We start from the raw sequence: 23320 nt of genomic DNA on the forward strand, positions 1-23320 counted from the left end.
TGCTTTCAAAGCTAAACTTAACTATGTGACACATAGACAACTTGTAGTACTTTGGTTTGATAGTACATTAGAATTTCTGATGAAAGCAGAGCATAATAAACAGAACTAAAAAACGTTAAACCAGCTAGCAAACTCGGATTAGCTCATCCCCGCGTTTTCTTGTGCCCACCATTTCGAAATTTTCGGTATGCATAGTAGATGTATGCAAGAACTCACATCGTGAAAGAGTCGCTTTTGGGAACTTTTAATTTATAGATTTTAATGTGTAATTTAATACTACAGATGTTTTTAAATTAATTTAAAAATGTACTTGCTATATTGAAAACAAGTAAATTTTATTCAATTAAAGGTAATTTGAAAAAACTGTTCAATGAACTTTCCACATACTGTTCTCTCTGCGCATGTCTATATACGTTTTCCCGCTTTTTTATGTCGTGGAGGTGGGGATCTTTTTCACTATCAAGGGTTTGCAACAGTACTGCGCGTTACGTAAATTCGGTATAACCCTGTCCAAGGATCCTCATTTTTGGTAAGTAAGCAATTTGTAGCCATGCCATGGGTGTGTAATTTTTTTTTTTTTTTTTTACTTAAATGCAGTATATGTCTTAGACTTAACGTGGTCGGAGCTGCTACCAGTCAAGGTTGTGAAATGGTGGGCACTCGACGCGGGGACGTCGAGATATCCGATTTGCTAGCTGGTAGGTTAACGTTTTTTTTAGTTCTGTGTTTTGTGCTCTGCTTTCATCAGAAATTCTAATGTACTATCAAACCAAAGTACTACAAGTTGTCTATGTGATAGTTAAGTTTAGCTTTGAAAGCATAATTTCTAAATGCTGTAAGTGATTTCGTAAAAATTACAGCTCATCAGAGAAATTACACTTTGCTAGAAAATATTCCACCAGTGAATTAAGAAATAATATGTTAATAAACAAAAGAATTATTGCTGAAAATTGTCTTCTCTCCTAAAAACTGGCATTTGTTGCATATTTCATATGTAAATAACGAAAATTTGGACTTAACATCTTCACAAGTAAGTGAGCTGATGTGAGTCACAGGCATGTTGTAGACACACAAGTTAGTCATTACTAACTGGACAACTACATTTTCTTTGTGAACAGGCTTGCCCATTTAGCTAATTCCTGTTCATTTTTAGTTTATTTCAATTGCAGGCTCTTCATGTCTAATCTTGGTGTAATGTGGAACAGAACTTTTTGGGGATCCCATATTGTTTTAGTAAGTGCATTTAACAAACACTTAAAAAGCGATACTGATGGCAGCAGTATTTCAGCGGTCATTCAGTTTAAAACAATGTTTTAAACCACAACTCCATAGATCTGCAACAGCTGCGGATAAATTTCTGTAATTGTGTGGTATCAGTTTTTTCTTTCTTTATTGTTACCACGGTTATGGTACAGCAAATGACCATTAAAAAAAAAAGCGAAATTGAAGGAAAAATATATAGGGAAGAAGGAGGAGCTCAACACCAGTAGGTCGTCATCTTATAATTCACACTGAAGTGCTGTTTACATTCATGCTGCAAAAAGTACCGGTACACATTTCTTTCACCTTTTTCAACTTTCAGCTTCTTGCTAGATGTGGTTCTGTGTCTTTGTTTTTCCTATAGTAGTATAATGGCTAATTGCAGCATAGAGTCAACCTGTCACAGGTCATGTGTAGACAGCTAAACTCTTCATGTTTTGAGTGAACTGTGAAAATGTTGTACTGAAGTAACAACATTACCAAATATTGATTTAACAACATTTTAACGGCACGGCATATGAAGCTCAGAGTCATCGTGGACAATGATGGCTTTAAAATGGCTTCTTCTAATGGCTTCTCCATTCGGGAAGGCCAGAAACTTTAAAGGAGTTTCACAGTACAATTTGCCAAGCATTTGGAATTGAACGAGACTTTGGTATTCAGTTCGTGGATCCTGACTTCAGTAATGAATTCATGAATGTTACATCAGTACAAGACATACGGGACAGAAGTACAATCAAGTTAGTGTACATCATGCTGAGTGATGTGGGTGTGAGTCCATCTTCTCCATTGCAAAATTGCCCCAGCACTTCAGGATCATCTGGAGCACCAAGAAGAGGCCCAACATCTCCCAGTGTGTCCTCATTGTCTTCAACAGACTATGATAACACCATCATTCAGGGACTGAACCGAGAGCGTGTGCATGACCACGTGAGTTCTCTATTCCTTGCTTTCCAAACAATGTACAGGTGCAGCATATACATACGATACAGTGTGATGGATAAAATGAACCACATATTAGCAACCGCTACTGTACACACTCAACATTTCAGTTTCACCAAAGGGGAGTGGGGGGGGGGTATTCAAAATGAAACTACGAAAGTAATAAATGTGAGTATTCTTAAATCATTGGACATATGATATGTTTTCAGATAAAGTATATAGGGACATATAAGCTATGTTAAAAAAGCTATGTAAGATACAGTGAAAACCTATAAGCTCTAGTAAGCAAGCTGCTTTTCTCTGATAGTCCAAGGGCTGGTTTAAGGAAAATGAATATGTTTTGCTGGTGTTGAAAGCTCATATTAAAGATTACATTATCATAGTCTACATGGGTTTATATTTGTGGAAAGTTCAGACTTACCAGTGTCCTGGGGTGGTGTCTGCAGCTCCCTGTTTATAATGTCCGTATTGCTTGTATGAGTTACTGTAGGTGTATTCTGACTTTGTGGGTTATGCCCCCGGGCCCCCGATTCCGTTCGGGTTAAACTGGTGGTACGAGTAGGGGTTCACAGATTGTGAGTAGGTCTGGCTCTGATAGTACTCATGTTGGCTGTGCCCCGTCTGTCCTCTGTAGAAACCCATATCTGTGGCTGAGAAGTCGGGCAAGGTTGGAGAGTCTTTGGATGCAGGGTGGCAGCTCATAGAGTTTGGGATGTCAGTCAAAATGCTGGCGAGCTGCTTTTCAAAAGCTGGTCCACTCATTATTGGTCGCACAGCATCTCCTCCTTCCTGAAAGCAGACGGTCCGAGTGTGCAGTAGATAGAGAAGGGGAAAGAGCAGTAAAGCAGGACCAAATCCTTCAAAAAACTTTTCTGGTGAAATTCTCTGTGCAGAACTGCATGCACTGGGGCAGCACCCAGCCGAGTAAAACTCTTCGTTATCGAACACTGGGTGGATTCTCTCTTCCTTTCGGCCCAGAAGAAGCCCCCCCCCGGTAAAACAGCTCTGTGTCTCCTCCCCTGCTTCAAGCACACAGCACACACAGCAGCACACAACACACACCATCTTGCTGGTGCAATAATTTACTGGAATTATTGCCTTTCTATCTAAGGTAAATTCGTGTTCACCCGTAAGATGCACATTTGGTTTGCGTTGAGCATACAACTGTAATTGAGCATAACGCTTTTTGGAAAAGGAGCCAAAGTATCATTCTGCCGACACATTATTTATATTAGTGGGCTGACCTTTTCAGTGCGAGTCACCCTGCTACCATGGCCTTCCTATATTGAGTTCATTGTCTGTGACTTGATATGTCTCCGGAACCTATTCCCTCGGTCTAAGAGCTCGGAACAGAGTTCCGGTGGTGTTGTTGAACTCTGTTTTCTCTGAGCATATTCGGTGGAACCTGATGAGTTGGGACTTGATCAATCCTTGGAAGGTGCGTTTGGGCTGGAAGCTGGATTTGTGCGGTAGACAGTGTGTGTCAGTGCTTTTAAAGTAAACCTTGGTCTCGAGTGTTTTTAAAGCCACCTTGAGGTTTACTGTAATGGACTGTGGTGTCCAGGAAGTTTACTTCCTGTGTGTCTCAGTGTTGTTTTATTGTTATTTTGGAGTGGTGTGTGTGTGTTCATGAGTGTGTCAAAATCCTCGTGGCCATGGTGCCAGACCCTGAAAATGTCACCCAGGTATCTGTAGCACTGGAGTGGTCTGTTTGGGCATTTCATAAATAGAGTTTCCTCCCAGTCTGCCATGTAGATGTTAGCATAGGCCAGGGCAAGTTTTTATTTGTTTTTAAACCCATTGCTGTCCGCTGTAGGAGGGGGACACAGTGGCGCAGTGGTGCAGTGGGTTGGATGGGGTCCTGCTCTGCGGTTGGTCTGGGGTTCGAATCCCACTTGGGGTGTCTTGCGACAGACTGGTGTCCTGTCCTGGGTGTGTCCTCTCCAGCCTTAGGCTCTGAGTTGCTGGGTTTGGCTCCGGTTCCCTGTGACCCCGTATGGGCCAAGCGCTTCAGAAAGCGTGTGTGTGTGTGTTTACCTGTCTCATCACACCTTTTGGAAAATCTCCCTTTTTTAAGGCATCCCTGTGAGGGTATGGACGACGGATGGAAGCAGCAGTGGAGAATTGAAGCAGTGGACCAAAAGGTTTATTTCCCTTTACTAAAAAGTATTCTTCAAAACACATAAACCCTCAACCAAGTACAAAACAAACATAAAGTTATAAAGAACATGAGGCCTATGAGCCATGGGCTTAGCCCTTATATCAATATTAATGCATAACTCTCCTATTCACTGCATGAGAGTAACTACATAAGTTTGTATCAAGCTCTCTCACTAGTGCCCTAATACAAACCTATATAGCTATAGCTCCGCCCTCTGATTATACCATAACAGCCTCAATTTATTTCAAAATACATTTCCCCCAAAAATTACATCTAAAATAAATACTAAAACATACAAACAATACTAAACATTTTTTACTATAAAAATCCCTACATACATCTTATAAAAACATTTCACACTACACAGTAAAACACCCCTACCTAGTTGGTTGTGCCCAAGGACTCCCCCCTAGATATACCCCAAATAGTTGACTCCATTGGGTTTACAACACAAGGCACCAAACACAACAGAACACCAGACAGCTACATGGTAAGGAAAAAGTCTACAGAAATGTTCTTCTAAAAACAATAAATACATTCACTCTCCACACAGTTACATATACCTGCCATATCTTTATAAAAGAAATATTAGTTAATGACAACCAGACAGATACCGGTAGGCCTTTCCCGGCACCCAGTCTAGTTCAAACAAACAGTGTTAAATGGAATACGAAACCAGAACAAACAATATCACAATACAAGATAAAATGCATGTGACAGGCAACAGCAACAAGGTTTAGCGTTACATTGTTGGTACTTTGCCGGCATCTTGCTGATTCCTTGGAACAACTTGCCTGTCACAGCTCAGTCTGTGACAATCCCTCTCTTATGATTAAGTGGTGCACGGACTGTATTAATTTGCAGTATGTTTTGGTTAATGTTTTGTTTGGTGTGGGGTGAAGTGGTTGTCCATTATTATCTTTAAGACTGCTTGCCCCCACCATGTTGCGCTCAAACATGAAATCTATTCCGCAAACTTACCATTTTTCATTATTATACATTTCCGTTATAATAGAGAGGAGGTTAAAGAGCTGGCTGTCTGGTGCAGTCATCACAACCTGGAGCTGAACACGCTCAAAACAGTGGAGATGATTGTAGACTTTAAGAGAAACACCTCAGCATTATCCCCACTCGCCATCATGAACAGCACTGTGGCAACAGTGGAGTCATTCAGGTTCCTGGGCACTACCATCTCACAGGACCTGAAGTGGGAGCCCCACATAGACTCCATTGTGAAGAAGGCCCAGCAGAGGTTGTACTTCCTTCGCCAGCTGAGGAAGTTCAACCTGCCACAGGAGCTACTGATGCAATTCTACTCTGCAGTCATCGAGTCTGTCCTCTGCACTTCTATAACTGTCTGGTTCGGCTCAGCTACGAAATCAGACATCAGAAGGTTACAGCGGATAGTTCGGACTGCTGGAAGAATCATCGGCACATCCCCCCCAGCTCTCCAAAAGCTGTACTCGTCCAGAGTCAGTAAAAGGGCTAGCAAAATCATTGTAGACCCCTCGCATCCAGGCCACTTCCTCTTCGAACCTTTGCCATCTGGCCGGCGCTACAGAGCACTGAGCACCAGGACAGCCAGGCACAAGAAAAGTTTCTTTCCTCAGGCCATCTACCTCATGAACAGCTAAATCCCCCCTAGAGAGTAAACCAGTGCAATACTCGCTATTTATATCTATCACATCATGTCTTACTCACATTCCCTTGCATTTGTATAGAACATACCTGTCCATACAGTACATATCTCTAGTGACTATTTTTTTTGTATTTTCTGTACTTGATATATTTTTATCCTTTATTCACATATTCTATCTTTTCATCTTTGTCTTGTCACTGTCATTCTGTCTGTGCTGAGGAAGTTTCTGTCACCAGGACAAATTCCTTGTATGTGTGAACATACTTGGCATTAAAGCTCGTTCTGATTACATTTATTTATTTAGCAGATGCTTTTGTCCAAAGCGACGTACATCTCAGCAAAAGTACAATTTATGCATTACTTTAAGAGAAGGAGCCATACCTGTCGACATGAAAGGCTCAGGCAAACCTAGTTTGTTTCCTACCCCTTGCTCATCGTTCGAGTAGGTGCATAAGACACAGGATAGACAATCCCGATACCCTCCCACCAATTTTTTTTTTTTTTTTTTAATATAAGATACACAAATGAGCAAGTACAATGCCAGAGTAATGGCTAAATAAGTGTTGTATCTGGGGATGCTTCTGGAGTTACAATGCATGAACAGTTACACCATGGATCAAGAATCCACAATAGGTCCTCCACCACTTGCTCCTTTTATACCTCCACAGGCTATGAGATTGTGAACAGATACATGGGTCTTGGCTAGCGGCACTGAGTGGTGCCTCTTTTGGACAGGAGGGGTATTATCCCCATGGGTTGTGACAGTATTCCCTCCAGGAGCGGCTCTAGCCGCTTGACACTGACAGGCAGGTGGCCGCCGTCTTCGTCACCCCAGTCGGGTCCAATACGTCCTGTGCTGGCATCCAAGATTACTCCTCCAACCCATAGTTCTCCCAGTCAACCAGATAGTACAGTGTGCCTCTTTGTCGTTTGGACTCTAGGAGGGCCCTGACAGAGTAGGCAGGGGAACCGCCTACATCCAAAGGTGGAAGTGGGGAGACTGCCGGACTCTGCAGAGCAGAAACACAGTGAGGTCTGAGGCGTGAGACATGAAATGTGGGGCAGATACGGTAATGAGGTGGTAACTGTAAGCAGTAAGAAACCGAGTTGATCCTTTTCAGTATTTTGAATGGACCAATGAAATGGAGGGTTAGTTCCTTGAGGGCAGATGCACTTTGAGGTCCTGTGTAGACAGCCACACTCTTTGCCCCAGTTGGTACAAATTCCTGTACATTCTCCCTAAGGGAGGGCCACCGGTACTTCTTTTCGAGGATGTCCAGAGTCTGTTGACACCCTAGGTGACCAGCGGCTGGAGCGTCATGCACCCAGTGGAGTAGTTGTGGGCGCAACCTGGCAGGGATACATTCCTTGCCTTCGAGGGTGTCGACTGGAATTGGTTTCTCTGTTTGAGCCCTAGCGAGATCATGTGTGAACTGCTAACATACGAGAGCCATGATGCAGGTGCTGGGTAGAATGGTCTGTGGTGCTTCTGGGGTCAGGTCCTTTTCATACAGCCAGGATAGGGCATCAGCCTTGGTGCCCTGTCCTGGAGCCCTTGGAGCTCTTGGAGCCAGGACGGTAGGAGACTGTGAACCGGAATCTGGTACAGAAAAGTGCCCAACGGGCTTGTCGAGGGTTGAGCCGACGGGCTGTCTTCAGGTACTCCAGGTTTCGGTAGTCCGTAAGGACCAAGAACGGGTGAGTAGCCCCCTCCAACCAGTGACTCCAGTCCTCGAGAGCCAGCTTGATCACTAATTCCCTCTTACCAATGTCATAATTGTGTGCGGCGGGCAACAGCTTACGTGAAAAATATTAACACGGGTGGAGCATGGCTGGGTGGTTAAACACTACTTGAGATCCTGGAATGCCTCAAGGGCTTCTGGCTGCTGGGACAGCTGGGACCTTTTCGCCTTGATGAGAGAGGTAAGGGGAGCAGTGAGGCTACTGAAAATCCAAATAAACTAGCTGTAAAAGTTTGTAAACCCCAAAACCCGTAAAGGAATGCTTGAAAATATAAAATATGCTCTTTCCCATTGACACTAATGCAGAAGACATTAAAATAACTGTCTAAAACAAAAGTTTTTGTGAAACATCTATGTGCCTAAGACTTCTGCACAGTACTGTGTGTATATATATACACACACACACACACACACACACACACACACTTTCAGAACCGTTTGTCCCTTACGGGGTCACGGGGAACCGGAGCCTACCCGGCAACACAGGGCGTAAGGCCAGAGGGGGAAGGGGACACACCCAGAACGGGACGCCAGTCCGCCGCAAGGCACCCCAAGCGGGACTCGAACCCCAGACCCACTGGAGAGCAGGACCTGGTCCAACCCACTGCGCCCCCCGTGTGTGTGTGTGTGTGTGTGTGTGTGTGTTATATATATATATATATATAAAAATAAAAACTATTGTAGGCTTTGTAGTTTGGTTTTAAATTCTTAACCAGTTTGACAGATCTAACCACAGAATTTTGCATCTTATACTTCATCACGAGGCACTTTAGTAATAACTTGTGTTACTAGTATCATAACAAAGTTTACATTTTTGTACTAAATATTGTCTGTTTCTTTATAGGCCTGGAAACAGTGTTGTGAAAAAGTATAATTTCCCTTGTGGGATCAATAAAGTATATCTATCTATTTGCCCCCATCCTGATTTCTTCTGTTTTTGTGTATATCGCATACTAAATTGTTTCAGAAATTAAAACAAAATCTAACATAAAACAAAGGCAACCTGAGTAAACACAAAATACAGTTTTTAAATGATGATGTAATTTATTGAAGCAAAAAAGTTATCCAATAGCAACTGAGCCTGGCTGAAAATGTATTTGCCCCCATAGTTGATTTTGCCAAATCTATGAAACTGCATTAATAATGAGGTTCAGCTGGACTAGATGCAACCAAGCCTGATTACTGCCAGGCCTGTTCAATCAAACACAAACCACCAGCTTGACAATCATCTGCATGAAGTTGGTTAAAAGGTCTTACCCAGTAACACACTATGCTAAAGTTGAAAGAAATTCCAGAAATGATGATGATGATGATGATGGATTGAAATACATCAGTCTGGGAAGGGTTACATGTTACATGTCTGGTTAGATCAGCTCATAGAAAATATATTTAGCTATAAAATATGCTATAGCTGGTTTGGAAGCTGCACAGTACAGGATCGTAAGGTGCTACAGCGAGTGATGAAAGCTGCTTGAACCATCACTGGAATGTCCTTATCATCACTAGAGAGCCTATACCAGGCCAGAACCATTAGGAGAGCCACTAACATCATCAAGGACAGCAGTCATCCCCAGCACAGCCTTTTCACACCCTTACCATCAGGCAGACACTACAGGAGTGTTAGAGCCAGAACTTCAAGGTTGAAAACAGTTTTTACCCACAGGCCATCAGACTTGTGAACAGCACCCATCCACTGCCTCTCCACCCAACACAGTTCATCCTCTGAGCCTGAGAGGTGTCAACTATCCCCATCCCTCCTACACACACATACACATCCACAACGCCAATATCATCAGAGACCACAGACTACCTCCGCATACCTTGCGTACGCAGATACACCCCCCCAACTGCGAACAGACCCAATCTACCTCTGCAGGACTTTGCACATGTACGACTTCCATGTTTATATTGCGCACTGCACACTTTATATACACATATATAACCTAATTTCTTGGAGTTTTGCACTAATAGTAATTTTTGTAAATTGATGAATTACGCCCTCTATTCTCCTTGTGTTTTTCTTGTGTTTTCTTTCCTTATGTCCTTAAAATTTATGTCATAGGCTGCTGAGAGGATTCACAGAGTAAGAATCTCATTGTATGGTGTAACAAACTGTTTACTGTGCACATGACAATAAACTCTTGAATATTCCTTGAATAATATGTGCAGCCAATCATACTGCCATCTGTCTCATAAGTAGGCAGTGGGGAAATCGTTGAATGAAATGAATTGCCACTTACACCTGCTGGATTACATTGCAACAGCTTGTAGGTCAGCATAAAAAAAAAACTTGAAGGAACTGGCGGAATTGTGTGGAATCGATGATCAGTTTATCTTTCAGCAATAATGCATATGCATTACCCAGCATCGAATTACTTGTTGATGGTAATCCTTTTACGTTTCTGGTCAACATGGGGGCCACATGTTCTTCTATATCTGGCTTGCTAAATAATGGCCCTGTGTCCAGTAAAATTATGCAGTCTGTAGAGATTGACGGGGTCCCAATATCGTGTCCTGTTATGCATTTGCTTCCTGTCCGCTCGATTACTAAACATGACCTAAGTCTTATGCACCGCTTCACTATTATCCCCAATTCGCCTCTAAATTTGTGAGGCAGAGACTTGATACACAAACTGGGCATGGAACTTATTTTTACTGATACTAATGTGTCTCTCTCTTTTCCCTGCACTCTCATGCTGACGAGTGAGGTGTAACCTCACCTGCAAGATTTCTTGTTCCTGGAAGTTTCACAGCCCGATGACTCTGCTGCACTGAGACGCGTGAATCGCTCGCTGGGCTTCTCATAAAGACGAGGCTGGTTTGATTAATGTGAAACCGTACACGCCGATGCTGAAAACACATCATCCTGTGTATGTCAAACAGTCCAAAGAAAAAGAAGAGGGTGTTGCTAGTATTATTGCTAATTTACTTTCACAGGGTACTTTAGTTAGGACACATTTGCCTTACAACACCCCGATTAATCCTGTTCAGAAGGCAGACAAAGTAAGCTGGTGTTTAACGCAAGATTTGTGGAAAATTAATGAGGTGGTATTGCCACTATCACCTATTGTTCCAGATGTGCCAACAATTATGAATTCTATGCCATTGCATCATTCTTATTTAACGGTTGTAGATCTCTGTTCTGCCTTTTTCAGTGTTCTTGTTGACGAGAGATCACAGCAGCTTTTCACATTTACCTACAAAGGTCAACAATATACTTGGATGCGCCTGCTCCAGGGCTATGTTGACTCGCCAGCCATGTTCTCTGCTGTGGTACATGCCAAACTCAGAGACATTAACCTGCCACCAGACACCTGCCTGCTACAATATGCAGATGACCTGCTCATCTCCGGCTTGACTGCAAAAAACTGTGAAGACGCCTCTGTGACTGTGTGCAACGCTCTGGCAACTGCCGGTTTTAAAGCCTCACAGCAAAAACTGCTATGAGTAAAAACCAGAGTTAATTACCTGGGACACGTGTTGTCCAAGGGTGGAAAAACGTCTGTCAGCGGACAGAGTGAAACTAATCTGTTCTTTTGGGCCGCCAAAAACTGTACGCCAGATGCAGAGTTTTCTGCGACTGATAAATTACTGCCGCTCATGGATACCTGATTGCGCAGCTTGAGACAAAGTTTTGAGGGAAGCCACAAAGGGGGCTGGCACTTCCCAAGCACGCATTGCCTAGACTGCAGAAATGCACACACAATTTCAAGCACTGAAGGACCTGATCATCAGGGCTCGTGCGCTGGGTTTGTCAGACTACAAGAAGCCATTTCATTTGTACGTCCATGAGGCTGGTGGCATGGCTACAGGAGTTCTGGCTCAGGAGTACGGAGGTTCGTACCGTCCTGTTGCATATCTCTCGAAAACATTAGATTCTGTGGCTCAGGGCATGCCTGCTTGCCTGAGAGCTGTCGCTGCTGCTGCTCTCCTCGTCCAGGATGCTGAAAGGATCGTTTTAATCTCACCCACTTACGCTACACACGACCCATCAGGTCAGCGCCATTTGCATAATCTGCACACACAGCACATGACGGCGCAAAGGCAATCAGACTATGAGACTACCTTGCTGTCCATGACTAACCTCACTATAATACCTAGTTCTGTGTCTAATTCGGCTGCGATCGCCCTGCGCGATCTGATTGGCAGCAATGTTGATGTCGAGTTAGAAACTCATGATTGTTTAGAAACAATCCAGAATGATGTTGCCTGTAGGCCCGATCTTTTAGATATGGCCCTAGAGGAGGGGGAAGGGGAGGAACTGTTTGTCAACGGTTCATGTTCTAAACCATCTGATGGTGTGTATTTGTGCGGATACGCGATTGTAAAACTACCAAACACGACTGTTGAAGCATACGCACTTCAATATAATTCAGCACAAGCCGCAGAATTAGCAGCGCTAATAAGAGCCTGTCAGTTATCCAAAGAAAAGAATGTAAGCATATAAGAATATACCGATAATACTTTCTTAATTAATAAAAGAATATACCGATTCCAAATATGGACACGGTGCAGTGCATGATTTTGCGCGAACATGGAAACAAAGGGACTTCCGAACTGCAGATGGGTACAAATTTCGCACTCGAATCTGATTGCTGAACTCATTGAAGCCACACAGCTACCGTTGAAATTAGCTGTTGTAAAAGTTGCCGGACATGTTAGTGGCAAAGATAAATTAGCTGTCGGAAACCGAATGGCAGACAAAGTGGCCAAGGCCGCAGCTCAGAAAGGTGTACAATCTCCGCACGTCCGAAATAGCGACAAAATTTTTTCTATGATGTCTCATGTTAGCAATATGTCAGACATTGATATAAAACTGCTGCAAAACCAACCAAGTTCATGTGATTTAGAACATTGGGCTGAGAATAGCTGTCAACCAGGTGGCGATGATATTCTACGTGATGCACAGGGAAGGATTTCGTTGTCGAGACTGGCTCTCGTCACACTGATACGACATTATCCCGGTCTCTCACACGTGAGCAAGCAGAAGGTGGTAGACACCATAAACAAACTGTACTGTATACCAAAAGTGCGCGAAACCGTAGGACTAGTATTAGATTAACATGTGCCAAAGTGAATCCTCACAAACCTGTCAAACATGATTTGCTCCCGTTGCAAACATTGTTAGTGAACCTAAAAGAAAATTCAAAAGGCATTTCCTGACCCCTAAAGTAATAATTTGCACCACAATGAAAATTGTGTCATTATTTACTCACTCCAAACCAGTCTGACATTTTTTTCCTGTGGAACACAAAATACAGATTGTAGAATCATCACACAAGTTTTTTTCTATATGATGAAAGTGAACAGTGGACTGTCAAGATCTTCTGAAGTTAAAGGCTGATATTTCAGTAGTTATTCACTCTCAGAACAAACCATTGATAAAACAGAATATGTACCTCTCAAAAATTTGGCACAGGTTGGATCTCAATAACATCAAATGCAATTGGTGTTTGTGTGTCTTGTAACCAAACATTATGAAGTAAAACCTGTACCATAGTCACCATATTTGATTTGGCTAATGCATATAGAGCTGGTGAATGATTTCACTGGAGTGTGAATAAAGGCTTACAGGTTATCCATCCAATCCATCCAACCTGTCTGTTTATCATACAAAGTTGATTGTATGGCTTCAGAAGAATCTTCAGAACCGTTTGTCCCATACAGGGTCACAGGGAACCAGAGCCGAACCCGGCAACTCAGGGCGTAAGGGACACACCCAGGACAGGACACCAGTCCATCACAAGGCACCCCAAGCGGGACTTGAACCCCAGACCCACTGGAGAGCAGGACTGTGGTCCAACCCACTGCACCACCGCACCCCCTTCCAACCCACTGCGCCACCGCACCCCCCGGCTTCAGAAGCCTTATCGATAATACTCACACACTATTTTCGAACTTTTACTGTTTGTTTGTGTTATTTGTTCTTCGGGACACCGACAGCCCCAAGTCATTATTAACTTTTATTCTTTAAATTCCTCCTTTGTGTTCCACAGAATAAAACCATTACACACACACACACACATTTTCAGAACCGCTTGTCCCATACGGGGTCACGGGGAACCGGAGCCTACCCGGTAACACAGGGCGTAAGGCCGGAGGGGGAGGGGACACACCCAGGACGGGACGCCAGTCCGTCGCAAGGCACCCCAAGCGGGACTCGAACCGCAGACCCACTGAAGAGCAGGACCTGGTCCAACCCACTGCGCCACCGCACCCCCTAAAACCATTACATTAGGGTAATTAAAGAAAAAATTCCTTTTAGGATGAACTATTGAGCAAATAGCAAAGAAGGCTGGGCTAAGGGGGTTGAACATAGGATAGACAGATTGGTTATAGCTTCTTAGAATCACTCACCCCATACTCCTGCATAAGATCTTTAGGGTCCTTACTGAGATAGATGCTGAGTCCTCTGATGACAAGTTCTATTGTCACATCAACGTCATCATTAAAGAATAAGTAAAAGCAGAAATGGTCAGCTATAGCAACTCCTCAAAACAAAATTATACAACACAGCACAATGTTAGAGACTGACATTTCAACAACGTCTACACCGGACACGACCAACACGTTATAATCTTATCTTTTTCCATTATAATTGATGCTGTCTACACTGGAAGCGTCTGTTGTGACACACTATGTTACTGCGTGTTAACATTGGCTGGATAACCTGTTTGATTACTGATGTGCTGCAGAGCTACTCCAGCCACTTGGTTATCCTGTCTATCTCTAAGTGCTGTAAAAGACAGTTGAAAGGGCTATGGAAGTGCTCTTTTATCCTGGTGGCAGGTTGCGGTACTACACTTGATATTAGCCAAAACGAGGACTTGGGAATTGGTCCTTAGTTTTCTTTCTTCTTTCTTCGTCTTCTGTATTGGGGGCAGAGTGGAGGGGGGGGGGTCATATATATATAGGGTCTGGAACAATCCGTAGTTTCAGGCATCTGATGGGAGCCAAGACCCCTTGGCACATAACCCCTGCGGATGAGGGGGGGACTACTGTATGTTGAATGAATGAATATGGGCCAACAACCATTTTTGCATTCCTGATTTTTTCTTTCCCTTTACAGAAATGAAATCCAGTAAAGCCACAAACATCTCCACATGTATAAATATTACAACCACAATACCAACACAAGGTATTTGAGAATATTTGTAATGTCTGGACATGACAAACAGGGATGTATTTTACTGTAACATCTGGACACGGACGAAAGTAGCGAGAATTCAAACGCAGAGTGTAAATAAAAGTGACAAGAGTGACAAGACAAACAAGGGACAAAGACGGCACACGGTGTTCTTACGAGGACAAGAACTAAAACAGGCGTACAAGACCAGAGCAGATACACAGAGGTGTGATGGAGACAAGGCTGAAACACTGGACCTGAACAGGGGCATGGAGGTCTGGTGTATACAGAACAGGAACAGGAATACAGTACATGGAGAACGAGACTTTGAGAAAACTGGTACACAAATAAGAATCTTTTGCTGAACGTAGGCAAGTCACTGTAGTTCTGATTAATAATCTGCAACATGATAGTACTCCTTCACCACTTTTGGAGAGATGGTCAGTAATTTGGGATCAGGTGCGCTGATGGGGCTGCATGAAGCTGGAAGTTCTTCATAAGCATAAAAATCTTTCTCCTGGGTCATGACAATATTAAGTTGTCTGAGTACTGCAGCTGGGGGGCATGGTGGCCCAGCAGGTTTGGCCGGGTCCTGCTCTCTTGTGGGTTTGAGTCCTTCTTGGGGTGCCTTGCGACGGACTGGCATCCCATCCTGGGTGTGTCCCCTCCCCCTCTTGTGTTGTGCCCTGTGTTGCCGGGTTAGGCTTCGGTTTGTCATAACCCCAGCCAGACATTGTGTATGTGAGTATTGCAGCTTGCTGGCTTTGGATGGAAAGAAGGCTGCATGGACACCCTTTGTTACAAATACTTTTTAGAAGCCCACCACATAGAAAGACATGTGAGCACACAACAAAATAATCATTTTGGGGCAAGCCAGGGCCTCCTTCTCCTCAAGGATCTACACCATAAACCAAGTAGCCAACCTGCTTCACACCTCCCCAGTAATGCAGGTTGTTACAATATATTGTGTACTGTTCTCCCTGCGTGTTATGCACATCCAGTACGTTAACGGAGTTTAACAGCAAGCCAAACTCGATTCTCACGAGCCAGGATATGAGTGTCTTGCTCCTTTATTGTATGAGGGGTGCGGTGGCGCAGTGGGTTGAACCATGGTCCTGCTCTTCAGTGGGTCTGGGGTTCGAGTCCCGCTTAGGGTGCCTTGCGATGGACTAGCGTCCCGTCCTGGGTGTGCCCCCTTACGCCCTGTGTTACCGGGTAGGCTCCGGTTCCCCGCGACCCCGTATGGGACAAGCGGTTCAGAAAGTTTGAAAGTGTGTGTGTGTGTGTGTGTGTGTGTGTGTTGTCTCCAAATTGTCATTTGTGTGAAAATGCGAGTAAAACTATAATAAACAGTAAAAGAAACTTAGTCTAATTACAACAATTGTTATAATTAATAACCAGTTACTCATTTGCCGATAGAACACTAGATGACAGCGCGAACTCACACACGCGTTTCACAAGGACAGAGTAACGTAGAGTTACGGCTGAATAAACAGAGTTTACACTACAGAGATTAAACTTAAAAGCACGTAAACATTTTAACCAATTTCTGCAAGAACTTCACAACTTACAGTTATTGCTTCCACAGGCGGAGGAAAAACACACAGAACTCAGACGCTTCCACTATGCATGCCTATCCCGACAGTAGTGCATCATGGAAATAGCGCACATGCACAAATTGCGTATAACTTATGGAAATAAAGGTTCCGCTCAACAAAGCAATTATCACATGAACTAAACAAATCTGCGGGCAGAACATATCGCATTCTTGTAATTTTATCAGCTGCAAGTTTTCGGTAAGGTGGGGACAGCTGGTAGCATAGGGGTTAGAACTGTCTTTGGACCCAACCCAAACAAAGGTCACAGATTTGATCCCCACTTCTGTACCCTTGAGCAAAGTACTTCCCCTCAATTGCTCCATTAACACTACGCAGCGGTTTAAATGGGTAAAATAATTGTAAATCGCTTAACACAGTAAGTCACTTTGGAGAAAAGAATCAGCTAAGCGAATAAATGTAATACCACTCTGACTGATTGTTTGGCTCCTTGTTACAGATCTGCAGTCATCACCTACTTATGTTCTGTAGTATCCTATACATTTAGATCTAAACAAGGCCACATAGCAGCAACACAATTCTTTCATTTTTCATGTGCATAACAGGAATGAAAACTGAGTTAACTTCAATTCTTTTTATTGAAAGATATAAAGGCTATAATTATACAGTTCCCTATTCTTTTCAGCTTGTTTACTGAAAGTCATTATGGAGATCCATAAGATATTACATGATAATTGTTCACATTTATTCATTCAGCAGATGCTCTTCTCCAAAGAGACATCTCTACATCTCATAGAAAATACAATTTGTAGATTGCATTAGGAGAAAGACATAGGTGCAGACTTGTTATTAAGTAGTTTTTTTTCCCACACCACATCCACTAATGTTCATCACATGAGCAGCTGAATAAAACTCAGAATATGGACAAGAGTATTTTATGCTTTATTTATTGCATTATACTGAGTGTGCAAATAGGACAGAAACTGTTTTAAAATTAACTTTTGTGTTTTTGATTTTGAAAGTAGTAGGTAGCCTTAGACTTAATGTCCCCTTTAAATATCTATTGTACGGGGGTACGGTGGCACAGTGGGTTGGACCACAGTCCTGCTCTTCGGTGGGTCTAGGGTTCGAGTCCTGCTTGGGGTGCCTTGTGACGGACTGGCGTCCCGTCCTGGGTGTGTCCCCTCCCCCTCCAGCCTTATGCCCTGAGTTGCCGGGTTAGGCTCTGTAACCCTGTATGGGACAAGCGGTTCTGAAAATGTGTGTGTGTAAATATCTATTGGATTCATTTGTTGGTTAAATCAGTTTATTAATGTTAAATTAATACAGCAGTATTAACTACAGAGCTTGTGGGTACCATATTTTCCACTTCGATGTTTTAGGTACCCATTTTTGCATTAGGGCTCCTTAATCAAGATAAAATGTCGATTTCAAGATAAAAGGATATTCACCGATTTTGTCCTCATCCACTACTGCAGACCTACAACTGCTAAGAGAATGGTCCGTCTCTTGTGCTGCACACAACTCTGCATGACTGACTTTAAAGACAAGGAAAATGAATATACAACAGACAAAGCATTGTCAGTACCAGTAGTCTCTCTCAGAGAATGAGATGGTGAACCACTGTTTAGTGGCCCAATGGACATGTCTGCAGAATCAAACAATTTGGAGATGTCTATTACCTCTCTGAATTTTCACTGCTGTGCCCATGTGAACACACAGGCAGAAAATACTTTGGGAAACTCCTCCTGTAATATGTCAGGATTTACCATCAACTGCATCATCCACAACTTCTGGTAAAGGACAAACCTTACCTCCCACCACATCATTTCCAAGTATCAAGTCCACCCCTTCATCTGGCTGTTTGAGAAAGCAACATGTTGAACATGGCATGGCCAAACACAAAATCGCAGGGCAAATGGGCATTGTGTAATGGAGCTCACAGGGCTGAGTTCAATTCCACATGTGACCCCCAAAATGTCTGTTCATACAAATGCAGTACTTCAGCATGAATAAATGACTGCAGCATCTCTATCTCAAGAGGGAAACAGGTACATAATAATGTTTCCCCAGACAGTGACACATGACCCACACACACAGTTTCAGAACCGCTTGTCCTATACAGGGTCACAGGGAACCGGAGCCTAACCCGGTAACACAAGGCATAAGGCCGGAGGGGGAGGGGACACACCCAGGACGGGACACCAGTCCGCCGCAAGGCACCCCAAGCGGGACTCGAACCCCAGACCCACCGGAGAGCAGGACTGTGGTCCAACCCACTGCACCACTGCGCCACTGCACCACCACGCCCCCTGTTTGACACATGACCCTTTAAAATGAAAGGCTTAAAAACAGATTCACAGTTAGCGATTAAATGACCAAGCTGACAACAATAAAAACAAAGGCATCTATTTTGTGAATAGGAAGGTGACCCATTATCAGGATGGGATATTGGTACATCACTTTTACTCATCCTGAAACATGTTTTAGAATTTCCACTCCTTTCTTTAAAAGCATGTTTTTCTCTCAAAGAGTTGGAGTCCCTGCCAGTATGAGGAGATGCATGATGGAATCTTTAACACACCAGAAGACATACTCCAAGGCTAAAAACCATAAATTAAAGGAAACTTACCCAGCAACTCCACCACTCAAGAGGGGAGATCTCCTGGTCTGTTCCCAGGGCGTTGCCATACATCTTACCTTCCGTTCTTGGGTATTTTTCTTTTCACAACGTATCCCATCCATATCAACATACTGAGTGGGCAGGAGACTGAGGTGTGTGTGGGTGTGGACCCAATCGCGGGATCTTTGTCGGTACACAAGGGAGTAGGCATGGATCGCTTGATGCACAAACGTAGGTCTTGGGGAGAATCCAATATCGTAGTCCAGGAGACGATGCAAGCGGCAGAAGCCGTGGACATCAGGATTGGGAACAAGGGATTGAGGAGAACAAGGAACTTGGTAGGCCGGGTAGGTTGCCACAGGTTCACTTGAGATACTTTCTCAGATGAAATTCCGCAACTCGGTATGTAGGTGCAGCTTCTTTATACCTCCTGCTCTGATTTCAGGCAGGTGTGGACATTGGGGGCGAGGTCGTGGGTGTGACAGGGTAACTGAAAAGAACAAAGACTTTGTCTGTTTTGTTTTCATGTATCTGACTTGAATTGTGGTCTCCAGAAATATAAGACCTAAAGATTCCCATACAATAATACACAGCATAATATTTTAAAGCCCTGTGCTAAGATTAGTGTGTGAGTGTCACAGAGAGAGTGTGTTCCAGTGATGAGTGACCCATTGTATCTAGCAGTGTAAGTCACCTTTGTGAATAAGGTGTGTGGGCTGATAATACTACATAGAGTTCATTGGAAGTCGCTTTGGAGAAAAGCATCTGCTAAATAAATAAATTTAATATTTTGTGGGCTGGACACAATCTACTAACCACACCAACAGGGCCCACTTTCTTCTCAGTACTTATACCACCTACCTCAATCCACCAGCCATCTCATTTGATCTTAACTATCCAAACTACCCAATGCTCTTCAGAATACCTCTACACACCAACACATTGAATGCTACCCTCCTCACCGGGGATCACCACAAGCGCTTCACTGTAGTTGTGAACTGGGCACCTTCCTGTCTTCTTGGCTACCTTAATCTGATGCCAAATCATACTGCAATGTTCTAGGCTTCCTGAAAATTCTGGGATTCCTGAATTCTGCACAGATGTCAATTAATTAGCTAATAAATATGTAGACAATCTTTGTGCCACTACAGTAAAAAATGTCTTTCCCTGAACATTAAGATGACAAATTGGCTTGAATTGCCCCATCTCTGAAGCATCTTTTTCTTTTGGTATAAATATCCCTCCTGCCCTTCGGAATTAAACCTATCATGCATACGACCGCCATCTGCTTCTATTAAAACTTTAGGACATCTGAGCACCTTTATAAACCCGATAAGGAACCCCATTAGGTCCAGATGTTTCCCTTGTGCAATGCAGCACCTCTTGTACCTCTTTCCACCTCGGAGAACTAGCATCCATTTGCAAGACAATCTCCCCTAATGGAGGAATATCTGTGGTCATTTCAAAAACTCTCCCTCTCTGTTCTTTAACTTTATATTATGTTTTAGGGGGTTTTACATTGTAATTTAGAAGAAGTATTTTATATGTTTTGGAGATGCATGTATGTGGTATGATGTTTCAGGTCTGGCTGCTAATGAGAGTGTTGGTGTGTGGAAGATGTAGGTCATTTGTATTTTTTGAAGCCAGGAAGGGGATCGCCTTTTTTTTTTGAACTTTGAATGTATGTGTCATACAGACGGGCTGGAGACAGGAGGTAAGCGGATGGATTAAATTGCAGGTCGGTTTTTATTCTTTCAACAAGGCTCATTGGACCAGACAAACTCAAAGGTCAAGGACAGGCGAAGATCTTCTAGGCGCAGAGGTCACAACACAGGCAAGATAAACTCAGTGGGCGAGAAACAGGTGAGGGTCAACAACCAGGAACTGGAGAACTAGGCAGGACGCGAAGGACAAAGAGAAAACTGATTTGCAGATTTGCTGAAACTGCAAATCCACAAGGGCGTTTGCAAGAATCCACATCGGTATGCGATGCCGAAGCTCCCTTTATACTGGGACTCAGAGCCGTAGGTGTTGCCGCTCTGCTTGTTCCCAGGGGTGTGGCAGTATGTTATTAGAGAGAGACTTTATGTAACAATGTATTTCATATAAAGATCTCTTAGTAAGTTTTGTTGACCAACCGAAGGAAATGTAGTTGTTTTTAAATTAGTTTAGTTGTTACCTTGTTTAAACTTGTTTTTAACAGTGTGTAATATTAATAACTTTATTCTAACAAAGTTGAAGTTAAAAACAAAGTCAAGTCAAAGTGGCTTTATTGTCATTTCAATCATATACAGCTGGTCCAGTACACAGTGAAACGAAAAAGCATTCCTCCAGGACCATGGTGTTACATAGAATCAGCTCAGAGCTATCTACAGAATGAACAATAATTATAAACAGTACACACACATTTTCGGAACCGCTTGTCCTCTACGGGGTCATGGAGCCTACCCAGCAACACAGGGCGTAAGGCCGGAGGGGAAGGGGACACACCAAGGATGGGACGCCAGTCCGCCGCAAGGCACCCAAAGTGGGATTCAAACCCCAGACCCACCAGAGAGGAGGACCTGGTCCAACCCACTGTGCCACTGTGCCACCGCACCCCCCCACATATATATTTATTTATATGTATATACTATATATTCCCCACTCGCCCCCTTTTGCGGGCGGGCTTACTCCTTCAAGCTCGGGTCCTCTGCCAGAGGCCTGGGAGCTTGAGGGTTCTGCGCAGTATCTTAGCTGTTCCTAGGACCGCGCTCTTCTGGACAGAGATCTCGGATGTTGTTCCCGGGATCTGCTGGAGCCACTCTCCCAGCTTAGGGGTCACAGCCCCAAGTGTTCCAGTTACCACGGGGACCACTGTTGCCTTCACCTTCCACATCTTTTCTAGCTCCTCTCTCAGTCCTTGGTATTTCTCAAGCTTCTCATGTTCTTTCTTTCTGATGTTGCCATCGCTTGTGATGGCGACATCTATCACTACGGCTTTCTTCCTCTGTTTGTCCACCACTACTATGTCTGGTTGGTTAGCCATTACCAGTTTGTCAGTCTGGATCTGGAAGTCCCACAGGATCTTAGCTCGGTCATTCTCAACCACCCTTGGGGGTGTATCCCGCTTTGATCTTGGGACTTCCAGCCCATACTCGGCTCAGATGTTCCTGTACACTATGCCAGCCACTTGGTTATGGCATTCCATGTATGCCTTGCCTGCTAGCATCTTACACCCTGCTGTTATGTGCTGGATTGTCTCAGGGGCATCTTTGCACAGCCTGCACCTGGGGTCCTGCCTCTATTGATCTTGTACTTAGAGCTTGTTCCTGTGCTGCTATGATTAGTGCCTCTGTGCTGTCTTTCAGTCCAGCTTTGTCCAGCCACTGGTATGATTTTTCGACATCAGCCACTTCTTCAATCTGCCGGTGATACATACCGTGTAGGGGTTTGTCCTTCCATGATGGTTCCTGTTCTTCCTCGTCCTCCTTCTCAGGTTTCTGCTGCCTGAGGTATTCACTAAGTATCTCATCAGTCGGGGCCATCTTTCTGATGTAGTCAAGGATCTTTGTTGTTTCATCCTGGATAGTGGCTCTGACGCTCACTAGTCCTCGGCCTCCTTCTTTCCGCTTAGTGTACAGCCTCAGGGTGCTGGATTTGGGGTGAAACCCTCCATGCATTGTCAGGAGCTTCTTTGTCTTGATGTCAGTGGCTTCTATCTCCTCTTTTGGCCACCTTATTATGCCAGCGGGGTATCTGATGACCGGCAGGCCGTAGGTGTTGATAGCCCAGACCTTGTTCTTCCCATTCAGCTGACTTCTCAGGACTTGCCTTACTCTCTGCAGGTATTTGGCGGTTGCTGCTTTCCTTCATGATTCCCATGCGTCTGCGGGATTCCAAGGTACTTCTAGCTGTCCTCAACATCTGCTATATTGCCTTCTGGTAGTACAATCCCCTCAGTTCTGACTACCTTCCCTCTCTTTGTTACCATCCGGCTACACTTATCCAGTCCAAATGACATTCCGATGTCATTGCTGTAGATCCTGGTGGTGTGGATCAGGGAATCGATGTCTTGTTCACTCTTGGCTTGATGTCATCCATGTAGAGGAGGTGACTGATGTTAACTCCATTCCGTAGTCGGCACTTGATGGTGACTTGCGCAATTTGCTTGGAGTTGGCCTCTAGGGTTGTTTTCCACTGCCCCATTGAGTTCCTGATGAAGGCTCTTAGTGTCCTGTTGATCTTGTTGTTGATCTTAGTGTCCTGTTGTTCTAAGCATTCCAGGATCC

Source organism: Scleropages formosus, chromosome 21, assembly GCF_900964775.1.
Source record: "Scleropages formosus chromosome 21, fSclFor1.1, whole genome shotgun sequence".
Taxonomy (NCBI): domain Eukaryota; kingdom Metazoa; phylum Chordata; class Actinopteri; order Osteoglossiformes; family Osteoglossidae; genus Scleropages; species Scleropages formosus.